Source organism: Suncus etruscus, chromosome 2 (genome assembly GCF_024139225.1).
Source record: "Suncus etruscus isolate mSunEtr1 chromosome 2, mSunEtr1.pri.cur, whole genome shotgun sequence".
Classification (NCBI taxonomy): domain Eukaryota; kingdom Metazoa; phylum Chordata; class Mammalia; order Eulipotyphla; family Soricidae; genus Suncus; species Suncus etruscus.
This window is the reverse complement of record NC_064849.1, coordinates 35231208-35256327: the sequence shown is the minus strand read 5'-3', so window position 1 is coordinate 35256327 and position 25120 is coordinate 35231208. Positions and strand designations below refer to the sequence as shown.

At 41.4% G+C, this 25120-nt stretch overlaps 1 protein-coding gene and 1 non-coding gene across 2 annotated transcripts in view; one reads left to right on the top strand and one right to left on the bottom strand.

Moving 5' to 3' along the window:
- The window catches only part of IGFBP5 (insulin like growth factor binding protein 5), a 147388-nt gene that overhangs the window by 28628 nt on the left and 93640 nt on the right, over positions 1 to 25120 (bottom strand). The gene's annotated exons all lie outside the window — the stretch shown is intronic.
- On the top strand, positions 8981 to 9144 carry LOC126002255 (U1 spliceosomal RNA). Its single transcript, XR_007493012.1, has one exon. It is a non-coding gene; the product is annotated as a U1 spliceosomal RNA (small nuclear RNA).

Below are 25120 nucleotides of genomic sequence, written 5' to 3'. Positions count from 1 at the left end.
AGCTGGACCTTCCAGCCCTCATCTGTGATTACTGACTTAAAGATGACCCTGAGCACTGGGTATGGTCCCAAACCAAACCAACAAACAAAATCCTACAGTCAGTCAGGAAAGTGAGTAAATTAACAAAGGTCAAATCCAGGAAAAAGAGGAGGTGACTTGGGTACCTCTCAATTTAACCTATGGCTTGGTGATTGTTTTTGATTTCTGGGGTCACACTCAGCAATGCTCAGGGACTATTCCCCACTCAGTGCTTGGGATTGGTTCTGGGGGTGTTTGGACACAGTGAGCTTTTTCCTCTGACACTTTTTGGGCTCATTTTGGATCACACCTCACAATGCTAAAAAGCTACTCCTGGCTCTGTGTTTGGAGTTCACTCTCAGGGGTTGCTCAGAGAAACATGCACCTAGGGCCCTGTATGCAAATGTGCTTCGGTTCTTTGTGTCATCACCTGAGTGATAACTGTGTGGCTGTCAAGGAGCTCAACAAACTCTACCAGTTCAGATAATAAGAGTCTTGCCTTTGTGGAACTTATATCTAGTAAGAGATGCTGTAGATAATCATGATGAGGCTTTGACAATGTCATGTGATTCAGGTGACTTCGAGCACGAGAGACTGCTAAGTAAAGGCTGGAGAGGAGTAAGAGCAGCCGAAGGAAGACTAGAGCAAGAAATTATCAAATTAAGTCTGGGATATTCAGTGGTAAAGTTTATGTCTTTAATTCATGAGACCTAGATTCACTCTCTCTCTCTCTCTCTCTCTCTCTCTCTCTCTCTCTCTCTCTCTCTCTCTCTCTCTCTCTCTCTCTCTCTCACACACACACACACACACACACACACACACACACACACACACACACACTGATTTAAATGCTGTATGCATTATTCAACTTTCCTGGAAACACTTTATTAAGAGGACAATAGTGGGGATTATTGCTGGCTTGCATTGGGAACCACCCAGGAGAACTCTGTAAGCCACAGTCAGAATAAGCCTTGATTCTGTGGACTCTGGGGGTCCTTGAAAGATTTTTATGCAGGAAAATAACCTGGTTAGATTGTATTCTTTTGTTTGTTTTGTCTTGGGCCACATCCGATGACGCTCATGGCTTACTTCTGGCTATGCACTCAAAAATCGCTCCAGGCTTGGGGGATCATATGGGACTCTGGGATATAGAACCGCGGTCTGTCCTGGGTTAGCACGTGCAAGGCAAAAGCCGTATTGCTTGCGCCACTGCTCCCATAACTGATTAGATTGTATTCATAGAAAGCTGCCTGCTGTCTGGGGATGCATGGGTAGGGAGAAGTGGAAGTAGAGAGATAAGGATACACATCAGACGGTTTTGCAAGAGGCAAACTGAGCCAGATAGTAGCATTGAGAGGGCAAGTGGACAGTGTAAGAAATACTGAGGGGAATTGATAGGGGCTAGTGATTTAATGTAGGTTTGAGAGATGTGAGTGCAATAAGTTCATCAGGCAGATGTGGGAGGAAGAGCTACATTCTTGCTATTCCTAAAAAGCAGATAGAGAGAAGAGAGCCACGTCCTGCAGAAAGCAGACCAGATGGGGTTAGAAGGTATGTGGGCCAGCTTTGTGCATTTAACTTTGACTCAGTCTCACATTCAGAAAGGCCCCAGGCCTGATCGAATGCTCAACTAGCTATCCTGAATGATTTTGTTGTTGGACTTGTGAAGAGTTTGAAAAGACAGGTAAGACGATAGAGCCTTAGCAAAGCAAACGCATCCAATGGATGTGTCTTTGCCTCTTATTCTCTTCTTCTAGGGTACTTATGAAGCAATGATTTTCACTGCAGATACCATAAGTGGTATTTTAGGGAAAGTTTAGTTGAGTCCAGGTAAGCTCGTCCATTGCTGAAGTCTCTACTTCTTTTCATAGCCACATGCTTGCAACTAATTAAGTGGAGCACCAACAACCCCTCCCCCAAAACAACAACAACAACAACAACAGAACACTCCATAACACCAAACTTTCCATTCAAATCAACTTCTTTAAATGCAGGAAGAAGGACAGTGTGGTTCTCAGAAACAGAATGACCAAGAAAATTTTCTTGCTCATTTTACTTCCTCGTAGCAATTAATCATTTATTCTGAGGTGATGACAAGGAAGGAACAGGGTATCAAAAGGCAAGTTCCTTTCCTTTTGTATCCTTGCTTCCCTATGAAAAGGAAGTTCAGAGTCTTGGTAGGATGTGTATGTATCAAGGACTCTGGATTTAGCTTTGGGCAATGGCTACACTCTTTTGGTATGAGTGAAATGCATGTGCAGGTATGAATACAAAATACAAATTGTATGATTTCACTGATGTTATTGTTCCTTAAAATTTAAAAAAAAATCTGGATACTGAAATTGATAATACTGTTAAGAGTAATGTTTTCAGAATATATGTTTCTATATCACCACTGCTAGAGAATCAGCTCCAACTTCCCACTTAGCTAAGAGTTTTTGGTCTTAGAGTTGTATTTCAAACTGGTGTTATTTAGCATAAAAATGAGGAGCATTATTCATGCTATTAATTTAAAGTTTACATTTTCATTTCTTGGAACAATCTTAAACAACATATAAACTATTATGACTGGAAATATTAAATGGTAGAAGCCATTTTGGAAAACAAGTTTGGCAGTTTCTTGTAAAATTAAAGTCTTAGCCTATGATTTAGCAATCACATTCTTAGATTTTTATCCAGATGAGTAGAAAATGTATTACTTGTTAGAATATAAAATCTTGCACATTAATATTTATAGAAGATTTGTGGTCAAATATAGATAAATTAATATTTTTTGATTCAGCTATTTTATTCTTTAGGCAAACATACTAATAAAGATAAATTTTACATCTTTACAATGGAATCAAATAAACTGTGGTATATACTATATCCATACAATAGAACCCTGTTCAATAAAAAGAAAATGAACTACAAAATCCTGAATAGACCAGGAGGAAACTAAATGTATATTTCTGGGCCTGGTGAGATTGTACAAAGGGTAAGTAAGGCACTTGCTTTGCATGTAGCTGACCTAGGTTTGATCCTCAGCACCTATAGGGTCCCCTGAGCCCACCAGGAGTGTTTCTTGAATCAGGAATAAGAAGTACTTCTTAGTAAGTCAGGATTAAGTCCTGAGCACATCTGGATATTGTCCCCCAAACAAAACACACACACACACACACACACACAGAGCACACAAAGGGGACTGAAGAAAGTGACTGTGAGATGAACCAGAACAATACTACACTGGACAGTGTCCAGTGTGCCTGTTACATGCAGCAGGCTTGCGTTCAATCCCTTGCACCAAGTATAGTCCCCTCCTGACCACCAAGAGTGATCCCTGAGCTCAGAGCCAGGAATGAGCCTTGAGAATGGCCGAGTATGCCACTCCCTCACAAAAAAATAGATTGAAAAACAATTGACCACAAGATAAAGGGGAGCTATTCTAAGTAAGAATCGATAAGAGAAGTATCACCTAACATAATTTTGTTCAATCTTTCTTTTTTTTTTTTTTTTTTTTGGTTTTTGGGCCACACCCGGTGACGCTCAGGGGTTACTCCTGGCTATGCGCTCAGAAGTCGCTCCTGGCTTGGGGGACCATATGGGACGCCGGGGGATCGAACCGTGGTCCGTCTCCTAGGCTAGCGCAGGTAAGGCAGGCACCTTACCTCGAGCGCCACCGCCCGGCCCCATTTTGTTCAATCTTTCTAAACTGGTGAACTGGCACTGGCCCATGGACTAGTGATAGCAGAACACTGATCTAGAGTCACAAACCAACTCTCATCTGGCCTCTTGATCCATGTATCCAGTGTTTCTTGAAATCCTGGGTATCATGGAACACAACTCAAAATTTTCTACAATCTATAGCTTGAGGGATACTACAACTGAGAGGGTGTTCACCTTATATGCAATTGATCCAGATTTGGTTCCCAGCATCTCACATGGTCTACTGAGTACCTCCAGAAGAAAGCAAGTGAGTGAAAAGCCAGGAGTAACCCCTGAACATTGCTGGATCCAAACAAACAAAAAACCTTTTATGATCTGGTCTACCTCATTCACTTTATAAATATGAGGGCCAGGCACATATTCAAATAATTAGAGACTATGATAGAATCAGGATCCATATCTCCTGACCTCTAGTTCAGTGCTCTTTCCCCTGAATATTTTGCTCCAATGTTGTTATGGCCCTTTGTTTGTTTACTGAGTAGGAAACACCCCACCAACCCAAACATGAGCTCTGCCCTTTAGAAATGGAAACAGCAGCCTACGCACAAATCATTGCCCCCTAATGTGTCTCCACAGTGCCAGCTCATAACCAAGTTGTGTGCATAACCAGGAATGAAAGAATGCCAAGGTCCCCAGAGCCACTGAGAAAGATGTCAAAAGTAAAGAGGAATCTGGAATAGAATCAGCATTAGTCTCCTGAGCAGAGCATGGAGCTCTGCTGTATTGGGTTCTTCCAGCCTGGTTTTTGTGTCTTGCTCTTCTCTCTCCACTGAGATACTTTACTCTCTAACTAGACAATGCCACGAAGCCTAGTTTAGTTCATGTCCACACCATCAGCAATCAGGTAATAATGCTTAGTAGACTATGCTTCTCCTCCATGTCCTTGTACCTCTTGATGTTCTTCATAAGAGAGAAAGGGGAGCTATGTTAGAGAGTCCTAGATGCAGGTAAGCTTTGGAACCTGTGAAAAATGACAAGGTTCTCTAGTACCCAGACTAGCTTAGGTGAGAAGGAGCTGAACTGACAGACAATGAAAGACAATTCTGGAGAACAGAATGGCTGCTATTAACATATCCTGAGAGCTGGGCTATGCTGGGCCTGTAAGGTACATCATCTTCAGGATCACTAATGACAATTTTGCATGCCCTTCCCTTATATAAGGGAATTGAAGCTCAGAGAGGGAAGTCTCTTGTAGGAGGCATCAGAACTGTGACTGAAAAACAAGGGCATTTACCGAAGCTGGTGATGATTCCCAATTGAGATTACTATTCCATTTTGAGATCACTACTGAGTCACGTAACATTTTTTTTTTTTACTGAATAAATTCTTAAATTGAATCACTGTGAGATACACAGTTACAAATTTGTTTATGATTGAGTTTAAGTCACATGTCCAACACCCTTCACTAGTGCACATTTTATGACACCAATCTCTAGTTTTCTTCTTACCCTCCCCACTGCTCTCTCTCCTGCCTGCCTCTATGACAGATTTCTTGTTCTCCTTCTCCATTTCTTCTTCTTCTTCTTCTTCTTCTTCTTCTTCTTCTTCTTCTTCTTCTTCTTCTTCTTCTTCTTCTTCTTCTTCTTCTTCTTCTTCTTCTTCTTCTTCTTCTTCTTCTTCTTCTTCTTCTTCTTCTTCTTCTCCTTCTTCTCCTTCTCCTCCTCCTCCTCCTTCTCCTTCTTCTCCTTCTCCTCCTCCTCCTCCTCCTCCTCCCCCTCCTCCCCCTCTACTGTGGGTATCCCCTCCCCCAACTCATCTATCCCACCTGAATTCAGAACTGTCCACACCTGGAATGAGCAGGTAGTGTAGTCCTCAGGGAGTAGAGAGAGGGGATAAGATAGAGAGTTAGAGAGAGGAGCGAGAGAAAGCCATCATCATCACAGATACAGCATCAGATTCAGCATCAGCAACTCAGTATCATCAGAGAAGCAGCAGCAGGAGCATCACCAAAGGGAGTTGGTTAGCCTGGAAGTCAGTTAAGAAGCCTGGTAAAAGCAGCTGAAAGGGAGACAGAGGCCCAGAGAGCCCAGTAGGAGTAGAGAAGTAGCTGTGAGGAAAAAGCTTAGTATGGACGCCATGCTTGGCGGTAGGGACTGTGAAATAAAGCTGGCTGACTCCTGGAACTTCATCTGACTGCTTTGTGAATCTCTCCGCCCTCACCCTGCAACCTTCAGACCTGTCAGACCATAGGGGCTGTGGGAGCCGGGTCGAGTCCAGAAAGGCCTCATCATTCACACCAACTCTAGGACTCTTGAATTTATATTAAGACAACACTCCACCTCCATTTCTCCTCCTCTTCCTCCTCTTCCACCACCTCTTCCTGTTCCTCCTCCTCCACCTTTCTCTTCTCCTCCTTCTTCTTCCTCTTCTTTTTCTTCCTCCTCCATCTTCCTCCTCTTCTTTCTCTTTCTCTTCTTCCTCCTTTTCTTCCTTTTCTTCTTCCTCTTCCTCTTCATCCTCCTCTTCTTCCTCCTCTTGTTCTTCTTCCTCCTCTTTCTCCTCTTCCTCTTCTTCTCTATTTTCTCCTCCTTTTTTCCTTCTTCTCTCTCTCCCTTTTTTTCCTTTTAGACACTGCAGTTTGTAATATTAATGTAACTGGGTTTTGAGAAAACCTGACGATTCCCTCAAGAACATGGGTAGAATCTCTTTCTTATCTTTGAGCATGTTGTTACTCACTCCTGAAACTTAGCCGGTGATTTCAGACAGGACCCTAAATAAAATCGCTAGAGAAGGTAGTGCCAGTAAGATTGTAAACTGTGCATTCTCCTAAACAAAAGACTTTTGGAAATGGGGAAGGGGTTCGTGGGTGGGGACAATTTACACAGTCAGAAAGGGGCAAAAAATCTACTTTTTGTTCTTGAATTTTATTATATATTAATTGATTTGGGAGCCACACTTGATAGTTGTGGGAGCTAACTCCTAGCAATGCTTGGGGAATTATGTGGGTTAGTCATACTCTAGCCAGTAAAGCCATCTCTCTGTCCATGTTCTTTATCTGAAATCTTTAAGTTGGGAATATTATAGTCCTCTTCTGCAACCTCTCAGCAACAGATCCACCAAGCAGAAACTTTTCCCAAAGATCCTAGTATGAGATGAATAGATTCTAGAGATTGAAGAGTTGAACAGAGCTAGGTTTTGATTGCAGAGACAGGCCTTTCACTCAACACTGGGTCTTTGGGAAAAATGATGAAAGCCTTAAAATTTAGTCAACTTCCTGCTATCTCTATTTGGGGCTTATTATTTGTATTATCATTGTGAAGACTAACAGAGTCTTGTTGAATGTTACAGCATCTGGCTTTCAATGACGATACAAATGATTCAACAAAAAAAGTTATTAGTGATATTTTCATTTAATTTGCATTTGTCAAGAAATTTCACAAATGATGTTCAGGGGACTCTGGGCCACTTCTGTCAAATCTCAGTCAATAAGGGGCCTGTTTATAGCACTGCATGGATCCTGCAGGGCCAAGATGACCCAGACCACAGATGGCCACATATGATCCTTCAGGGACAAGATGACCTAACAGTCAGGAGGCCATATGGAATTGGGGATTAAACCGAAGTCAGGCACAGGTCTTGCATACATCTTAATCATTGTACTATCTCTTAGCCCCTAGTATTATTTAACATTCTCAGAGCATGTGATTGTATTCAATATAATTTTTTGGATAACTGTAGGAACTAAACCTGACATTCACTGGCACCTTTAGGGACCCAGATAAATCCCTGGGCTAAGATTCCCATATATCCGTTGACACTTGATTTGTTTCATGCTTGCTTATCTAGAAGCCTATCGGAAGCTCTTCCCATCCACCCACATTCCCATGGAAAGATAATTTTGAATATATTGGGTAGTCAGAAGAAATATTGCCCAGGCCCAGACTGTTTAATCTTCTTAAATCTGATTGTATTTTTACCCAGCTGCCAGAATATTCAAAAGTAGAACATGAGTTCTGAAGTTCTCATAAGCCTTCCCACAACCACAGACTCAAAACGTTGGAACTAGATTCTCTTACGGGAACTTGGAAGTCACTCATTTTTTTTTTTTTTTTTTTTGGTTTTTGGGCCACACCCGGCAGTGCTCAGGGGTTACTCCTGGCTGCTCAGAAGTAGCTCCTGGCAGGCACGGGGGACCATGTGGGACACCAGGATTCGAACCAATCACCTTTGGTCCTGGATCGGCTGCTTGCAAGGCAAACGCCGCTGTGCTATCTCTCCGGGCCCAGAAGTCACTCATTTTAACTTCTTTTTTTTTTTTTTTTTTTTTTTTTGGTTTTTGGGCCACACCCTGTGACGCTCAGGGGTTACTCCTGGCTATGCGCTCAGAAGTTGCTCCTGGCAACATATGGGGACCATATGGGAGCCGGGGGATCGAACCGCGGTCCGTCCTAGGCTAGCGCAGGCAAGGCAGGCACCTTACCTCCAGCGCCACCGCCCGGCCCCATCATTTTAACTTCTTGTTACAGACCAAATAAAAGTTGGAGAGGGAGGGAGAAACTTTGTCTAGAACTAAAGATGATTGAAGTACAACTGTTTTTACAGCACCATGGTAAAGGCCTAGGCATGAGACTAAGGCAAGAATTTGTCTGACTCTGGTGATTTCTGAGCAATGACACTTCCAAATCTTTGCTGTTTTAATTATGGTTCAGAAAAGCTCTGAGCTTGCTCTGTATGTTTCTATCTCTGCCTCTTTTGGTGAATACATTCCTCTTGCATGCCTGGCTATGTAACTGATTCTGACTTGGATTTATGGACAAAATGGAATCAGCAACTTCTTTGCCTTCTTTGAGGGGTAGGGTGTGTATTTGAGCCACACCTGGCCATGCTCAGGGTTTGTTCCTGGCTCCATGCTCAAAAGTTATTCCTGGCTTGCTCGAGGGACAGCATGGGATGCCAAAATAAAACCTGGGTCAGCTGCATGCATGGCAAACAGCCTAGCCACTGTGCTATGTATCTGGTCCCCTTATTTGCCTTCTTGTGATTTTTGGGCTCAGTTTCCCTGGAGAAGTAAGTAACAGTGACCTCAGATATATACAGGGCTATTCAGGGGATAAGGAATTAGTAGCACCCATCACATATGAACTCTCTATTAGCTAGAATCTCTGCTCTAGCTAATTTTTGTTATTAGCTAACAAATTATATTGGACTAAAGAAAACTATTAGTACTTTTTTATTTCTTCTGAAAATAATATAAGGACTTTATTCTTCTTGAATTCTTTTCTGCAGAACTGCAAGATCATGCTTAAGAAGGAGAATAATACTTACCTGGCAGGGGAGATACCATGATCACGAAGGTGGTTTCCCCAGGGCGAGGCTTATCCATTGCACTCTGAATGTGCTGACCCCTGCGATTTCCCCAAATGTGGGAAACTCGACTGCATAATTTGTGGTAGTGTGGGACTGTGTTCGCACTCTCCCCTCAAAAAACAAGAAAAAAAAAAAAGGAAGGAGAATAGTATTAACCTATACTAGTTTTCAGTATAGGTTTTCAGAGAATAAGTGGAGAGGAAATAAAATAAGAATGAATAATTGACATAAGAATGTCAATGAATATGTGACAATAAGGGTCTTTCTGCTATGGAAAAGTAAAAGTTACCCCAAGTTAATAAGTAGTGGAGTAAAGCTTATTAAGGAATAAGTCACCAAATAAAGCTAAGACTTAACTAGAAACCCTGATCTTAGCACTTCTTAAATTCAGTGTCTGTAATCATGAGAGTTTGTTCATGTGTTAACCCAAAGAGAATCATAAAATATAGTCCTATATCCATAATAAAATTTTCTGTATATTTAGAATTGGAGAATGTGCTTCTCACACAATAATCTTTCCTTCTTGGATTCCTGCTGTTGAGATTACTCAGAAAAAGAATGATCTGAACCTGGAACTCTGCCAGGTTGGTACATATTAGCCCTCTGACCTTTATCTCTAGTCTCAGATGAGCCTTCTGTGAATAACCAATTCAGTACTAATGACTTGATCTGCTTCCTTTGGTTGATCCTTAGGAAATAGAATGTATTTGAACAACCATATTTTAAACTTCTTTGAGTAGAAATCAGTGGTAAAGTATAGAAAAGTGGGTGGAGAGACCACTCAAAGGGCTGAACACACCAGGTTCGATCCCCAGCACCTCATAGTCTCTTAAAAAGTATTGAGTGTGATTCCCCAAGCACAGAGCCAGGAGTAGCTCGTCTCCAAAATAGAGTAGAAAAAAAAAAAAAGGAAAGCATAAAAAGACAAAAGTACAGTCAATTTCTTAACAATATGTTGATTATAGGCCTAACTAATCTACATAGCTCATTGTGCAGCTGGATAATAGTGTCAAACTGAAGACACTGTCCTTATCTCCTGAGTTAAAAAACTACAATTCCCATGATACCTTCTTGCAGACTAGAGTCTCCAGAGGCCCAAAGTGTCTCTTGTGTTTTTTTGTATCCCATGTGATGAAAGTAGCCACACAGATGCTGCCTTTGGCACAGAGAAAAAGAGGAAATTCTAGAAATCTGTCCCAGTTGGAGAAAAAAATCTTAGAAAGTGGGAGGGGGATTTTGTTGGGTAATGTTGTATGTGGAAGAGATTGCATATAGGACTTCTTAAAGACAGTGTGTTTGAGTGAGGGGTTCAGTAAGCTTTTGCTTTGTTCAAACCATGCTAAACCATGAATATTTAAAAATGACAAAAGTGTTAGGTCTTGTGGGACAGTCCTATGGAGGAGAACACAGTGAGCAGCCTTGCAAAGTTTTACATTTAGCAATCGCCATGTCCAAACCAGGCCAGCTCTATAGACTCACTCTTTTCTCAACTGAGATAAAAACCAATCCTTGAAAGATTATGGCTATACTGCCCACAGATTAGAAAATTGGTTCAAGATGACACCCAGAGATTAAAAAGGCTTACCCTCAATCTTCTTCTTCCCCATAACCTATTCCTTTGATATGTAAAAGCCTACCTGGATCACTTTGCCCTGCCAGCCCTGGTAGATTTTTGTTCTGAGATTAAAAAAAAAAGTAGGTTTTGGCTTGGTGCTCAGAAAGAAACCATGAGAAGCCACTAGCTCCATGTTTTTTTCCTGATTGGTTTGGTTTATTATTTCTTTGCCACTACCCTGCTTCTTCAGACCTATCTGCCTCGGGGTTAGAAATACAGTGCTTAGGACCAGAGAGATAGCACAGCGGTAGGTAGGGTGTTTGCCTTGCATGCAGACTATCCAGGACGAATGGTGGTTCGAATCCAGCCTCCCATATGGTCCCTGGTGCCTGCCAGGAGCGACTTCTGAGCAAAGAACTAGGAGTAACCCCTGAGTGCTGCTGAGCGTGACCCAAAAATTAAAACAAACAAACAAACAAAAACAAAAAAAATACAGGGCTTGGGGTACTCTCACAAATCATGGATTTTATTTTATAGCTGGCCATCTTGGATGGAATGGGCAGGCCAAACTCCCATTCTGCTAAAGTCATGCATTTTGCCTCTATCTACAATCATCATTTTTCCAATAGCCCTGCATTACTACTGACCTTGTATGATTCAGGGCCACTAATCTGACTAATCTTCTGATATGCCATTTTGGGGGCTGTTATAACCAAGGCTCTTTGGAGCGAGTGCAAGCACCCTTCCTCCATTGCAGGAGACCTGACAGTTAAGTACTTGCTCTTAAAAGTCATAGTATCAAAAAAAGAAAAAAAAAGTCATAGTATTAGTAATAGTGCTGTGGACTTCTGGACAGCTTCATTTGTTTGATACTGTCATTCCTATAGAAACACAGTAATTTACCAGAATGGACAGCTAATAAGAACTTACTAAAGCTTCTGCCATTGTATTAATGACTTCGTTGGAGATACAATAATTTTCTCAAATATTCTTGCAAATTATACATTTCCTTTTTTTTTTTTAACTTTCATTCCATTTTATTTTTCAATAACTTTCCTTTCACTTATCTGGAAACACATGTATTATGATTAACTATGTCAACTATGTGTTGCATTTTACTTAAATAAATTTTAAAAAGTTTTATATTTAGCTCTCATAACCAGGAAAAAGGCCAATATGGCAGAGCAGTCTCTCCTTGAAGGGCCTTTCCTAACTGGCATTGGGGCATGCTTCTTCACATGTCAAAGAAAGAGTCTGAATAGGGTAAAAGCAGAAAGCAGGATGTTGGTTTGTTTTTTTTTTTACATTGTAAAAATTATTGTATCTCAAATGTCATTAATACATTGGCAGACAACTTTAGTAAGCTCTTGTTGTTAGATGTCCATTCCGTTAAATTGGATGTTCCTTTAAGGATCATAGCATCAAATAAATGAAGTTTTGTCCAAAAATTAAAAAACGCTATTACTAATACTATGACTTTTAGGGGAGTGTACTCAGCTGCTTGGCCTTTTGGAAGGAGGATATAGGAGGGGATGCCCACACTTGCTCCAAAAAGCTCTGGCGCTATCAGCACCAAAACTTGCTTACTTAAAGACTGGTGTCCTTAAAGGGAATCTTAGAGGGTCAGTGATGAGGCAGAGCCATCAGGGAGATGGTGATTCTGGGTTATGGAGGCAGCAAGTATGGCTTTGTCAAGTTAGGGGCTTATTCCACCCTCTCATCTCAAGATGGCCCGCTTTCTGCATGGATCAGTGTATCCATGGTCTTTCATGACTTGATTTACATCTCATTTGAGAAAAGAGTGGTTCTTATGGACATGGCTTTGGTCTGAACATGGCAACTGCATTTGTAGCCATGGTTATAGCTGCCAGGCTTCCTGGAAGAAGAAAAATATGGGGTAAGAGTGCCCAAATATAGCAACCTAAAAAACTGGTGTACCTGAAGTGTGGTTAGATTGGTGTCCCCAAAAGGAATCATAGAGTGTCAGTGATGAGGCAGGGCCATCAGGGCGATGGTGATTCTGGATAATGGAGGCAGCAAGTGTGGCTTCAGCAGTGCAGAGGCTTGGCCCACCCTCTCATCTCAAGATGGCCAGTTAACATCTCATTTGAGAAAAAAAGTGAGGATCATTTTTGTTGTTGTTTTGGGACCACAATTGGCTGTGTTCAGCACTTACTCCTGGCTCTATGTTCAGAAGTCACTCCTGGCATACGTGGGGGACCATCTGGCATGCTAAAGATCAAACCTGCCAAGTATCCTAGCCACTGTACTATCACTCCAGCCCCTCTAGGCTATCTTAATGTTGAGAACCTAGAAGGTCTCCCTGTATTTCTTCATGTGCATTCTATTGGATAATATAAGGCAGAGCCAGCTTTGATGCAGCAGAGGGAAAATATACTCTACCTCTTCCTGATAGAATCTTATATTTTGGGGGTAAGGTATTGGGCCATATACAAGGTGGTCAGGAGGACATGCTGTTCTGGGGATTGAAACTAGGGCTGTGATGCATGAATAATATCTCCAGTGCTTGGAGCCATCTTCCCAGTCCTGGATAAAGACCCCTCAAAAAGAAGTGAACTCAAGAGAGGTTTGATTCATTTGGGGGTCATTACTGAATCCATTAACCACATTAGACAATGGCCAGAGTCTAGAAAGTCATAACACAAAGAGATCAAAAAAGGGGGTCGCGGGCCTGGAGAGATAGCACAGCGGTGTTTGCCTCGCAAGCAGCCGATCCAGGACCAAAGGTGGTTAGTTCAAATCCCGGTGTCCCATATGGTTCCCTGTGCCTGCCAGGAGCTATTTCTGAGTGGATAGCCAGGAATCACCCCTGAGCAATGCCGGGTGTGGCCCAAAAACAAACAAAACAAAAAAAACAAAACAAACAAACAAACAAAAAAGGGGGTCAGAGAGATAGCATGGAGGTAAGGCGTTTGCCTTTTATGCAGAAGGTCATTGGTTCAAATCCCAGCACCCATATGGTCCCCGAGCCTGCCAGGAGTGATTTCTGAGCATAGAGCCAGGAGTAACCCCTGAGTGCTGCCAGGTGTGACCCAAAAATCCTAAAAAAAAAAAAAAAAAAAAAGAGAGATAAAAAAAAAGGAAGTGAGGACTTCTCTGTGACATGTCAAGGAACTAGTTATTCCAAAAAATCACTCAACTGCCTTGAGATACAAGCACATCATGGTGTTGTCAGCTGACCAGACATTAAGTCTGTTTTGTCTTAGAGCAAGCCCAGCACCTCAAAACCCTGCCCCAAGCTCCCTATACTTTTTTTCTACATGCAATAGTCTGAACACATTCTCCATAAAGCTCAACACGTTAGTGAGTAATTTCTACAATGAAATCTTTTTATTTTATCCGCAGAGAAGCAGAATAAGAGCAGACACTCCGTTGTTGGATCTTCCAAGTAGAGGAGGAGCAGCCATTTTTCAGGATCATGCACATGTTTACTAATAGCCTAGACACACTGAACACTGTCATGCTGCCTGACAATATGTGGGAATCTCTGGGAGAACTCACTGTTGTGAGTAGAAAAACTTTGTTAAACCATCTTTTGAGGTACAACATTGTGTTTGTTTGAAGTGTATCAAACCTATTATCCCTGTTCACTTAACCCTTGTCTCTTTATTTTATTCATCAGAATACTCCAAAGACATGCCTATAAATTTTCAATGGAACAGGACAAAGAGAGTCTCCCAGACCTAGTCCCTTTCTCTAGATAAGTGATTTTCAAAGGAGAGGACCAAGGGATATTTGTCACCATCTTCATCATTTGCAGTAGAGATTTGGGCCATACTTAACGGTGTTCAGGGCTTATTCCTGGCTCTGAGCTTAAGGGTCACTTCTGGTTGTGCTGGGGAAAACCATATACTCTGTCAAGGATCAAACTGGGATTGGCCACATGCCACATGCAAGACAAGCTCTTTAACCCCACTACTATATTTCTGCCCACCTTTTTGGTTTGTTTTTTACAAGTCAGAAGGCTTTTTTGGGGGAGAGAGCCACACTCTGTATGTGTGTGTGTGTGTGTGTGTGTGTGTGTGTGTGTGTGTAACGGGAGTGAGATGTTGTTTGAGGGGTGCATGTGTTCAGGAATGACTCTATGTCAGAAGATCCATAAGCGTAAGTAGTGCTGGAATTAGAACTAGGGTTGCAACCATAGAAACAATATGCAAGGCATATTACATTACATTCTTTTTCTCTTTCTCTCTGAACAACCACATTTTTTTTTTTTTTTTTGGTTTTTGGGCCACACCCGGCAGTGCTTAGGGATTACTCCTGGCTGTCTACTCAGAAATAGCTCCTGGCAGGCACGGGGGACCATATGGGACACTGGGATTCGAACCAACCACCTTAGGTCCTAGATCGGCTGCTTGTAAGGCAAACGCCGCTGTGCTATCTCTCTGGGCCCACAACCACTTTTTTTTAAGAGAGGGAACACCCAGTGGTGCTCCGGGGTTACTTTTGGCTCTGCACTCAGAAATTACTCCTGGCAGACTCAGCGACCATACTGATGTTGGGGATCAAACCTGGGTTGGGTGTGTGCAAGACAAATGACCTATCCACTGTACTATTGCTCTGGCCTCACAACACCACATTTTTTTCTTTATTTCCATGAAAGAGGAAACAGGTTATTAGAATCTACAGGGTAGACACCAACGATACTTCTCAATGTCATACAATTCTTTGGGAAGCTTGCCCAAACCCAGAAAAGTTTTCTTGGTTAAACTATCAGCAGCAGCAGCATATAGAAACTACTCTAGGAATTGTCAGTTACTTTAGGGCTGACTGTTTTATGTTCGAAGGGAACAAGATTGTGCCTATCTATCAGATGTACTGTCTTTCTTTACTCAAATATATTTTGTAAAATTTAGAAGTGACTAAAGAAGACATTTTGGGGATGAGTTCTGTTATACATAAAGAAAATAGATTATTCTCCAGATAAACCAGGTATTCATCATAAAGGAGGTTTGACTCAGCAAGTTAGAATACAACTGTCAAAGTTTTCCCCTTCTCCAAGAAACTACTCTGGTGTTAGAGTAAGTTCATGCATTCTCTTAATTTCTAATCCATAGAGAATGGAAACTTTTAGAGACCCCTTCTGCACTGGAAGTTGGAAATATACTTCCACTAGGAACTGATCTGGCAGGTGATATATGACAGGACAACTTTGGACCAAAGACTCATACCTGAAGTTAACCTGATTCCTAGGAGCCAAGAATACCACAGGAGTCTTGCTCAGATTCAGAGAAACAGAGTTGGTTTTGGAGGCTGTCTCCTATGCAAAATGTCAGGACTGCTGGTAGTTCTGCTTGGCTGAAGATATTGACTCCTTTTTTTGTTTGATTGTTTATTTTGTTTTGTTTTTGAGTCACATCTGGCTGTTCTCAGAAGTTACACCTGGCTCTGAGCTCAAAAGTCACTCCTGGCAGGAATCATATGGGATGCCGGGATTCAAACCGAGGTCTGTCCTGTGTTAGCTGCATGCAAAGCAAACGCCCCACCACTATGCTATCACTCTGGTTCTGATATTGACACGTTTTAAGAATAAAGCAGTGTATGGGGCTGGCGAGGTGGTGCTAGAGGTAAGGTGTCTGCCTTGCAAGCGCTAGCCAAGGAAGGACAGTGGTTTGATCCCCCGTGTTCTATATGGTACCCCCCCCAAGCCAGGGGCAATTTCTGAGTGCTTAGTCAGGAGTAACCCCTGAGCATCAAATGGGTGTGGCCCGAAAAAACAAAAACAAAAAAAGAATAAAGCAGTGGAACCTCAAAGAATATTGTGACTAGGATACAACACTGTCCACAGAATGAGAGAAATTTTCATCCAATATTCACCTGATAAGGGGTTAATATCTAAGATACACAAGACACTGGTTGAGCTGAACAAGAAAATAAAAACACCCAACCTCACTGACAAAATGGGAAAAAGAGATGAACTGAAACTTCCTCAAAGAAGAAATACAGATGACCAAAAGGCATATGAAAAAATGCCCTATATCATTCATCATCAGGAAGATGCAAATCAAAAAAACAATGAGATACCATCTCACACCTCAGAGATTGGCACACCTCACAAAGAACAAAAACAACCAGTGCTGGTATGGATGTTAACTGGCCCAACTTTTCTGGAAAACAATATGAATATTCCTCAAAAAACTAGAAATTGAACTTCCATATGACCTAACAGACAGCACCTACTGGACTTCAGATAGCACCACATGGCTGGGCCAAGCATTGAACCAACAGTAGCACCACAACCATGCTGAGTATATTGGGAAGAGGTCCCAAGTTTCCCTCACGCCTTACTCAGTATTGCCTGGAAAGTTTCCTCTCCAAATAAAACAAGAATAAAATGTAGAGGAGAGAAATCACCAATCAGTGACAGGGTGGAGAGAGCCCAGAGCTTTTATGTTTCTTGCAGTCATATGAGAGGCCTTGAGAAGTTTGGCTCTATTACTTCTTAACCTTGATGTGCATCTTTCCAAAATAGAGTTTTCTCAGGAAGCTTTAAAAGCTTCCTTGGAAAGCAGGCAGCAGAGTTTAAATGAACAACAACAATAACAAAATAGTGAGGGCAGGGGTGAGGGAGTGGGAAGAACACAAAGCAAGCCCATGGAGCAGAAATCAATGGGTAAATAGATAAAACCATAGGGCAAAACAGAGGCCAGAAGTGAAAAACCAAGCTGACTCATAAAATGAGAGGCCCTTAGGGAACGTACCTAAATCCCACAATGGCAGTGACAACAGCTAACCAGTCTCTGATGGGCCACCAATTAGTTTCAGGGTCCAGCTGGCCACAGCTTTGGAAAAAAGGGGTGGGTGGATTCTGTCTCCAAAGAAAGCAGCTATAAGGCCTGGGGGGAAATGGTGAGGGAGAAAGATACTAGTAGAAACAGGAAGTTTTGCAGGGCATAGCCACTTCAGGGCATGGTGATGGGGCTCACTGACACAGAGCAAGCCCAGGGTCAGTGTGGGACAGGCAGAGAAGTAACATGGGAGCAGGAGAAAACAGACATCTGAAGGTCAAAGGGAAACCAGGCATTTCTACTTGTCTAAAGAGAGTGATGAATGGATGTATGTATGGAGGAAAAAATCATAGAAATTGCCTCATGTTCTTACATAATTAAAAAAAAAGGCAGCCTTTGGGGCAGGAAAATAAGTTAAAGGAATGGAGAACATCCCTTACAAGCTGGAGCTCTGCCTTCAATTCCTGATGTGACTGAGTTCTGAGCTAGGAGTAGCCTCTGAGTGCTGCCAGATATGACTACTTCCCTTATTCCACTCCTGGGAAAAAATAAGCAAAATTTCAGAGTCCACACAAAGCAAAATTAAATGTAATTCGTGATCATTTGGATCAAAAAAAAAAAAAAAAAAGGGTCTGAGAGACACTAAGTAGGTCAACCACAGGATGGGATCATTTACTACAGAGAGTAGCCTCCTACCAAGTATGAGAACCACAAGGTAGAAAGTTGCTTCAAAATCAGACCAGAATTTCAATCTCTACTCTGCTGCTCTAGGTCCTGTGATTAAAATTATTAAGACATTTAAATTACAGTTTCATTTAATTTTGTTGAAGGAGAAAGTCATCTCTGTCAAGCTTGTGCTCACGGGGTGGTTATAGGCTCTATGGAAAGAATATGTGCAGGCTGGCTTTGAAAATCGGAAAACCACTCCAAACAAAGGATGTTTCTAAGCTCATTTCTTTGTGTATTACCCATTCAACTACACCCATTATCTCTATTAACATAGGCAGTGTTTGTACTAAGTTAAACAACACCAAGATACTATAATTTTTTAATTTACTGGATTCTTGGTTTTAGTAATATCAGGAAAATGTGGGTGGGAACAGGGTCACCCAGTTCATTTTTTTGTTTGTTTTGGGGGAAATGGATTGAGTCACACCAAATTGTGTTCAGTCTCTGTGCTCAGGGGTCATTCCAGGTGGTGTCCAGGGACCCTTGTTACATGGTGCTGGGGAAGAAAATAGCATTGTTTACGTACAAGAAAAATGCCTTACCTTAATACTATTTCTGTGGCCCTCAGCTGAGACTCAGTAACTCTGTATATCAACAGAATATTGAAGTTGACATTTTCAGGAAGTTCATTGGTCCATGAGGGGTTGGTGTCCAACAATGGGGAGAGGCAGGCCCCTACCTACCACATCTCATACACACTGGCACTACTGTGTTCAATGTTGTCAAACCAAAGCAGGCTCTAGAGAGTCACTTGATTTCAGGACTCCTCATTTTTCTACCTTGAGACCCATCTCAATTTTCTGGTGACTATACAAATTAACTCCATCCTTGGAAGACCACTCTTCTTTTACTTCTTCAAGTTGTCAGTTATAGAATGACACCTTCTCCTCAGGCTGAAAGTTCCTTAAGAACAAAAGCTTCCTTTCTCCCAAATTAATTTAGACTTGAAATCCTAGGGCTCAAAATAATGTTGACATGGAGGCGGTAGGAGTTCACTGGGGCTCTGGGAACAGTGTGCTCAGGGAGGATGTGCCCCTATTTCTCCCCATTCTGGCTGAGACTTCCAGAGTCAGTCAGGGTTGGGAATAAAAGGTAGCTAAGCTACCCTAGAGTCTCCACTGCAGCCCAAGGATCATAATGGGTGAGTAAAGGAGAGAGAGCTGCAGGAAGTATTGCAAAGAATCTGAGAAATGTGAACGCATGTCCACAGGACCATGGGTACTGTCTGTATCTTGGTGCGGAATACCCTAGGCTGCTTATGGCCACGTACTGCAGATGGGTCAGTACTCTCTGGCCACGACCTGAAATCCCTAAAAGCCTGGGAACATTTATTTAAAAACAGCAACAATGTGGGGACAGAGTAAGTATATTGGATAAGACGCGTGCCTTGCATATTGAACCTCTGTTCAATTTCCGGCATCCTAGTGATCTCCTGAGAGCAGAATCAGGATTAACCCCAAAGCACTGCTGGATATGGCCCTTGCAAAAATAAATAAATAAATAAATAAATAAATAAATAAATAAATAAAACAAACAAAAAACCAAACAAACAACATGTGGGGCAAGAGCAATAGTGGAAATGCTATGATACTTGCCTTGCATATGCAAGTTCAGGTTCAGTACACAATACCTCCTATATTCTTCTGAACCAACCAGGAATGACCCTGAATGTAGATCTGGCAGAAAGCTCTAAGTACTATTGGGTTACTATTGAGTGTAACCCAAAGCACCACCACCACCACCACCAACAACAACAACAACAATAATATAACTGACTGGCAACATTCCTTGCTAGTTGTTCCCTAAGGTACATTTCTTCCTTTGAACCTCCTGTTCTCCCTCCCTCCCTCCCTCCCTCCCTCCCTCCCTCCCTCCCTCCCTCCCTCCCTCCCTCCCTCCCTCCCTCCCTCCCTCCCTCCCTCCTTCCTTCCTTCCTTCCTTCCTTCCTTCCTTCCTTCCTTCCTTCCTTCCTTCCTTCCTTCCTTCCTTCCTTCCTTCCTTCCTCTCTCTGCCTTTCTTCCTTTCTTTTTTCTTTCTCTCTTCTTTTTTCTCTCTTTTTTCCTTTTTTTTCCCCTACCTTCCCTCTATCTCACCATCCTTCTTTACTTTTTTTCTAGTCCTGCCACCAAACAAAAACAAACAAAAAGAAGACTCAGAATATGTACAAGAGCTGGGAAGAAAGCTCAAAAGATTGGAGCACATGCTTTGTCTGTGAGAATCACAGGTTCCGTCTTTAGTACCTCATAGTTCCCCTGAGCACTGCTGGGAGTGGGCCAAAGTGGGTCATTGTAAATATAAGCTACAGCCAGATATGGGGGGAAAGATGCTGCCTATGGTTCCTCCACTTCTTATTCCTGCCACTGCAGCAACACCATGCTGACCAAACTTCACATATAGACAACATTTTTTGTTTAATACTGTCATCCTTATAGGAACATATCAATTCAACCAAATGGACAACTAAAAACAAGAGCTTACTAAACCTTCTGCCATTGTAATAATGACTTCATTATGGATACAATGATGTTCACAACTTAGCTTGCCACTACACTTATTTTTTGTCTTCTTTCTTTTTTTTAAAGTTTTCCTTCTTCTCTTTCTTTTTCTTTTTTATTTTTTCTTCTTATTTTTTTTAAATAACTTGGCTCTCACTTATCTGGAAACAAATGTATTATGGTCAACTATGTGAATTATGTGACACATTCTTTTTAAATAAACAAAAATCAGGTCTTGGTTTTGTTCATCTTTTTTTATTCTTTGCATTTTCATTTCATTATTTTCTACTCTAAGTTGTATTCTTTCCTTTCTTTCTCTTGCTCCAGGTTCACTTTGTTGGTCTTTTTCTAGATGCTTAAGCTATACAGGATTTATTTGAACTTTCTTGCTTTCTAAATAAGCACTTGAATTGCTATGAGCGTTCCTCTTTTTTATTTCATTTTTTTTATTTTGGACCACACCCAGAGAGCTCAGGGCTTATTTCTGACTCTTTGTTCAAGGAGGGGGGGACAATATGGATTCCAAGAATTGAACCCAGTCCAGCCACATGCAAGATGAGCACCCTCCCTGCTGAACTATTGCTCTAGCCTTGAACTTCCTTCTTAATACCAGTTTTTCTGTCTTGAATATATTTTGGTAATTTATGCCTTTATTTTCACTTGCCCCCAGGAATTTTTTAATTTCTTCTCTGATATTTCCTTTGATCCACTGGCTATTCAGTAATAAATCGTCTCCTTTTGTGATGTTTTCCATATTTTTTCAAAGAACTATGGTCTTAAGAGGATATTTAATATGATTTCTATTTTTATTTTAGAAAGTTATGTTTTGTGATGCAGGATGTAGTTTATCTTGGAGAATGACCCTTGTACACCCAAGAACTGATTTTGACAAAGGAGAAAGAGTATGAAGTGAAATAAGAAAAGTCTCTTGAGCAAATGGTGTTGGAACCACTGGTTAGACACATGACCTCTATTTCACACCATGCACAAAAGTAAATTTAAAATTGATTGAAGATCTTGATAGAAGACCCAAGTCTATAAATTACATTGAGGAAATTATTGACAGAACCTTTCATGACATTAAATCTAGAATACCTTTAATGACTATGCCACTGGCCAAGCAAATGGAAGCAATGATAAACAAATGGGATTATATTAAATAAATAAAAAAAAACTTCTGCACCAAAAACAACTAGAATTTTTTAGAATACCCCATAGATTGGGAAAGAATATTGGCCTAACACTCATCTGACAAAGGGCTAATGTCCAAGATGATTAAAGCACTTGTAAAAATTAACAAGAAAATGGCCGGAGAGATAGCACAGCAGGTAGGGCATTTGCTTTGCATGGATTTCTGCAGAAACTTGCTCTTAACCTATTTTCTTTTTAAAAGTTTGGGCCATGCCAGGCAGTGCTCAGAGCTTACTCCTGGCTCTAAACTCAAGAGTTATGCCTGGTGGGCTTAGAGGACCATATGGAGCACTCAAGATTAGACCAGGGCTGGTAGCCTACAAGGTAAAAAAAAAAACCAAAAACATGGGGCCGGGCGGTGGCGCTGGAGGTAAGGTGCCTGCCTTGCCTGCGCTAGCCTAGGACGGACCGCGGTTCGATCCCCCGGCGTCCCATATGGTCCCCATATGTTGCCAGGAGCAACTTCTGAGCGCATAGCCAGGAGTAACCCCTGAGCGTCACAGGGTGTGGCCCAAAAACCAAAAAAAAAAAAAAAAAAAAAAAACAACTATCTACTATACTATTGCTCCAGCTGCCTTCTCAACCCTTTTTCTATAATACTCCCTATGAAGAAGTGTGAGACCTAAATTATTCTTTAACAAATAAGGGTATACTCCTCTATGCATACACAAATTACAGAGGCAGGGGCTGCACTCAGAAGACTCCACATGCCAGGACTTCTGGGTGTCTTCCACTCCACTGGTATATTGGGGCTCTGGGCAGGACAGCTAGCCATAGGCTCCCTGGGCTGACCACTTAGTCCAGGGGACTGAGATCCCACCCATGCCAGACTGGTCTTCAGGGCCTGGCTTGGTAAATCGGGCCCTGGGGGGAGGGTTGGGGAAACAAACTCCTGTCCTATGCATACTGGACCCCATTCAGAGGATCTTTACTTACTATTATTCATTTTCAAAAGTGTGCGGGCACAAATGCGCCCGCGCGACATATATACTTTTTAACTTCACCCAAAAATGTCTTTAATTCTTGATTGTTTCTAAGAAAAAAAATGGAATGCTTTAGATTCGGAGGATAACATTCAAATAGGTCTCTAAAATCAGTGTATATGTAGATGTGACTTCCTATACAGTGGTCCTCTCTGACTGCCAAGCCTAATCCATAAACAATTCATCTATACAATGTATATAGCCCCTCTGATATATTGCCCCTCCCCCACACCAGAGCCCCTTCTACTCCCTCATCTCCCAATCCGGATTCGTTATCTTCCCCTTAATTAACCCTCTTTACCCTCAGTTCTTAACTTGTTAGGCACCAAGACCGACCTTCTGCGCCAACAGATTCTGCCCTTTCGCACACCCCTACAAAGCTCATTATCACTCCTTAACTCTCTCACCCCCAACCATCAGTACCCCACATTTACTCTTTTTAACTTCAGTACTGCACAGTTCTAATCACAGACCAAAGTCGTGCATTGGATTTAACAACCCCCAACAATTTCAAAAGACATAAAATGGACACATATGTCTTTTGAATATTTTATGTATATTTTCTTTGACAGCTATAACTCTTACTAAGTATTCTTTTACAGTGACAATTCTACCCACTTTTTGTCTTTTCTTCTCTTTGTGAGCTGTTCAATAAGGAATTTTGGTGAAAGAGCCCCTCAGTTTAATGCTTATGATTGAACCATGTCATGGGGATTGTTGGACTTGTTCTTATGGCCGCCATATGCGGCAATAATGCCACGTGGCATTGTTCCTTGTTTGCATAGGCACATTAAAATGGGAAAATACTATACATACAAGTAAGTTTTTATTAATAGAGATTGGAACACACAAATCTTGTAGTGTAATGGGACCTTACACCCTGAACATTAATATAATGACCAGGCACAGGCCTCAGAAGAATGGGCATCCTCCATTCACCCCTGAACCAGGAAAGCTGTCTACAAAACATCCAAGGTTTTTTATAACAACATCTGGAAGCAATCCTCTACCATGGAAGACCCTACCACTGCTCTGACATTGACCTGCTCAAAAGAAACTTCCCTTAACACTAAGAAGACTTGACAACAACAACGACCTGCTTACAGGACAGGACTCTCTGCATTGCCCTTTAATTGGGAGGTGAAATGAGAGGATGCTCCACTCCATCCTGACTGCAATGTAGGATATGCAGATTCCAGGATCTTTAATACGGAAACATGATACCAACAACAGAGACTGTGTAAAAAATAAAAGTGTAATGGCACTACAGATAATGACTTGGATTGGACAAACTAGTTTGCCTGAAGCCTAGAGTTGGTCTTATGCCAGGAAACTTCAGGGGTAGGGTCTCCTTGTATTTAGGCCAAGGCTTTTCCTTTCCATGTCCCTCATATTTTGGTGGGCCTATGCAAACAATAATTGCCACTCTAACACCGTTTTTACTGTGCTCCTTTGACTCTAATCCTTAAGAAAAACAATCCACTTAAACTTCTGAGGTTAACTTAAACTAATATGCATGTGCATGGAAATGTAAAAAAGTACTTTGCCTTCAATGTTTAAGGAGTTACATAAGTTTTATGGCTTTAGATTGCTTTGTGTGCTGCTAAGAAATATTATGTATTACAATCTGAGGACTTGTGGGACAAAGTAATTGTACATGGGTTCTGTTTTATTTTTCTTAATGTTCTTTGGCTGAAAGTTCAAAGTTCAGATATCAGCAAGGGGATTTCTGAGAATTCTGTTTATGGGTGATTGTTCTTTCACTGTAACTTTACCTTGTCCTCTTTCTTTGCATCTTTGTTCCCATAATTAAAAAAAATTAAAAGAAAACAAATAAGGGTATAAATACCCAAGAGGGGAAGCAATTTATTCAAGGCCATTGTGTTAATAACTGACAAAAAGTAAAATTGAACTTTCATAGTTCTGCAAGGGGCTATTCTACAGGCTTGGGAGATGTCCAGCCTTCACACACATAGGAAGAAATGAGAGATTAAGCAATACTGGGAAAAAAGCACACGTGTGGAGGCATTGGGTCTGTCCTTTATAAATTTTGTTCTTGGGCAGATCATCTAAAATTTTAAATATCAGGACTAGAGATAGAGTACAAAGATTTAAGGCACTTGCCATGCATGCAGCTGACCCCATTTAATCTCTGGCACCACATATGGTCTCCACAGGACAAAGCCAGAAGTGATCCATGAGCACTGGGGCAGGGTAAACTCTGAACAGCACTGGGTATGGCCCAAAGGTCAAAAACTAGAATTTTGAACATTAGTTTTGTTGTGTCTAAAAAAGCATCATAGTGGTTTTTTTTTTTTTTTTTTTTTTGCAAATAGTCACTGTGAATTCAGTCAGGAAACATAGAAAAGTTTTTCTTGGGAAAGGTAG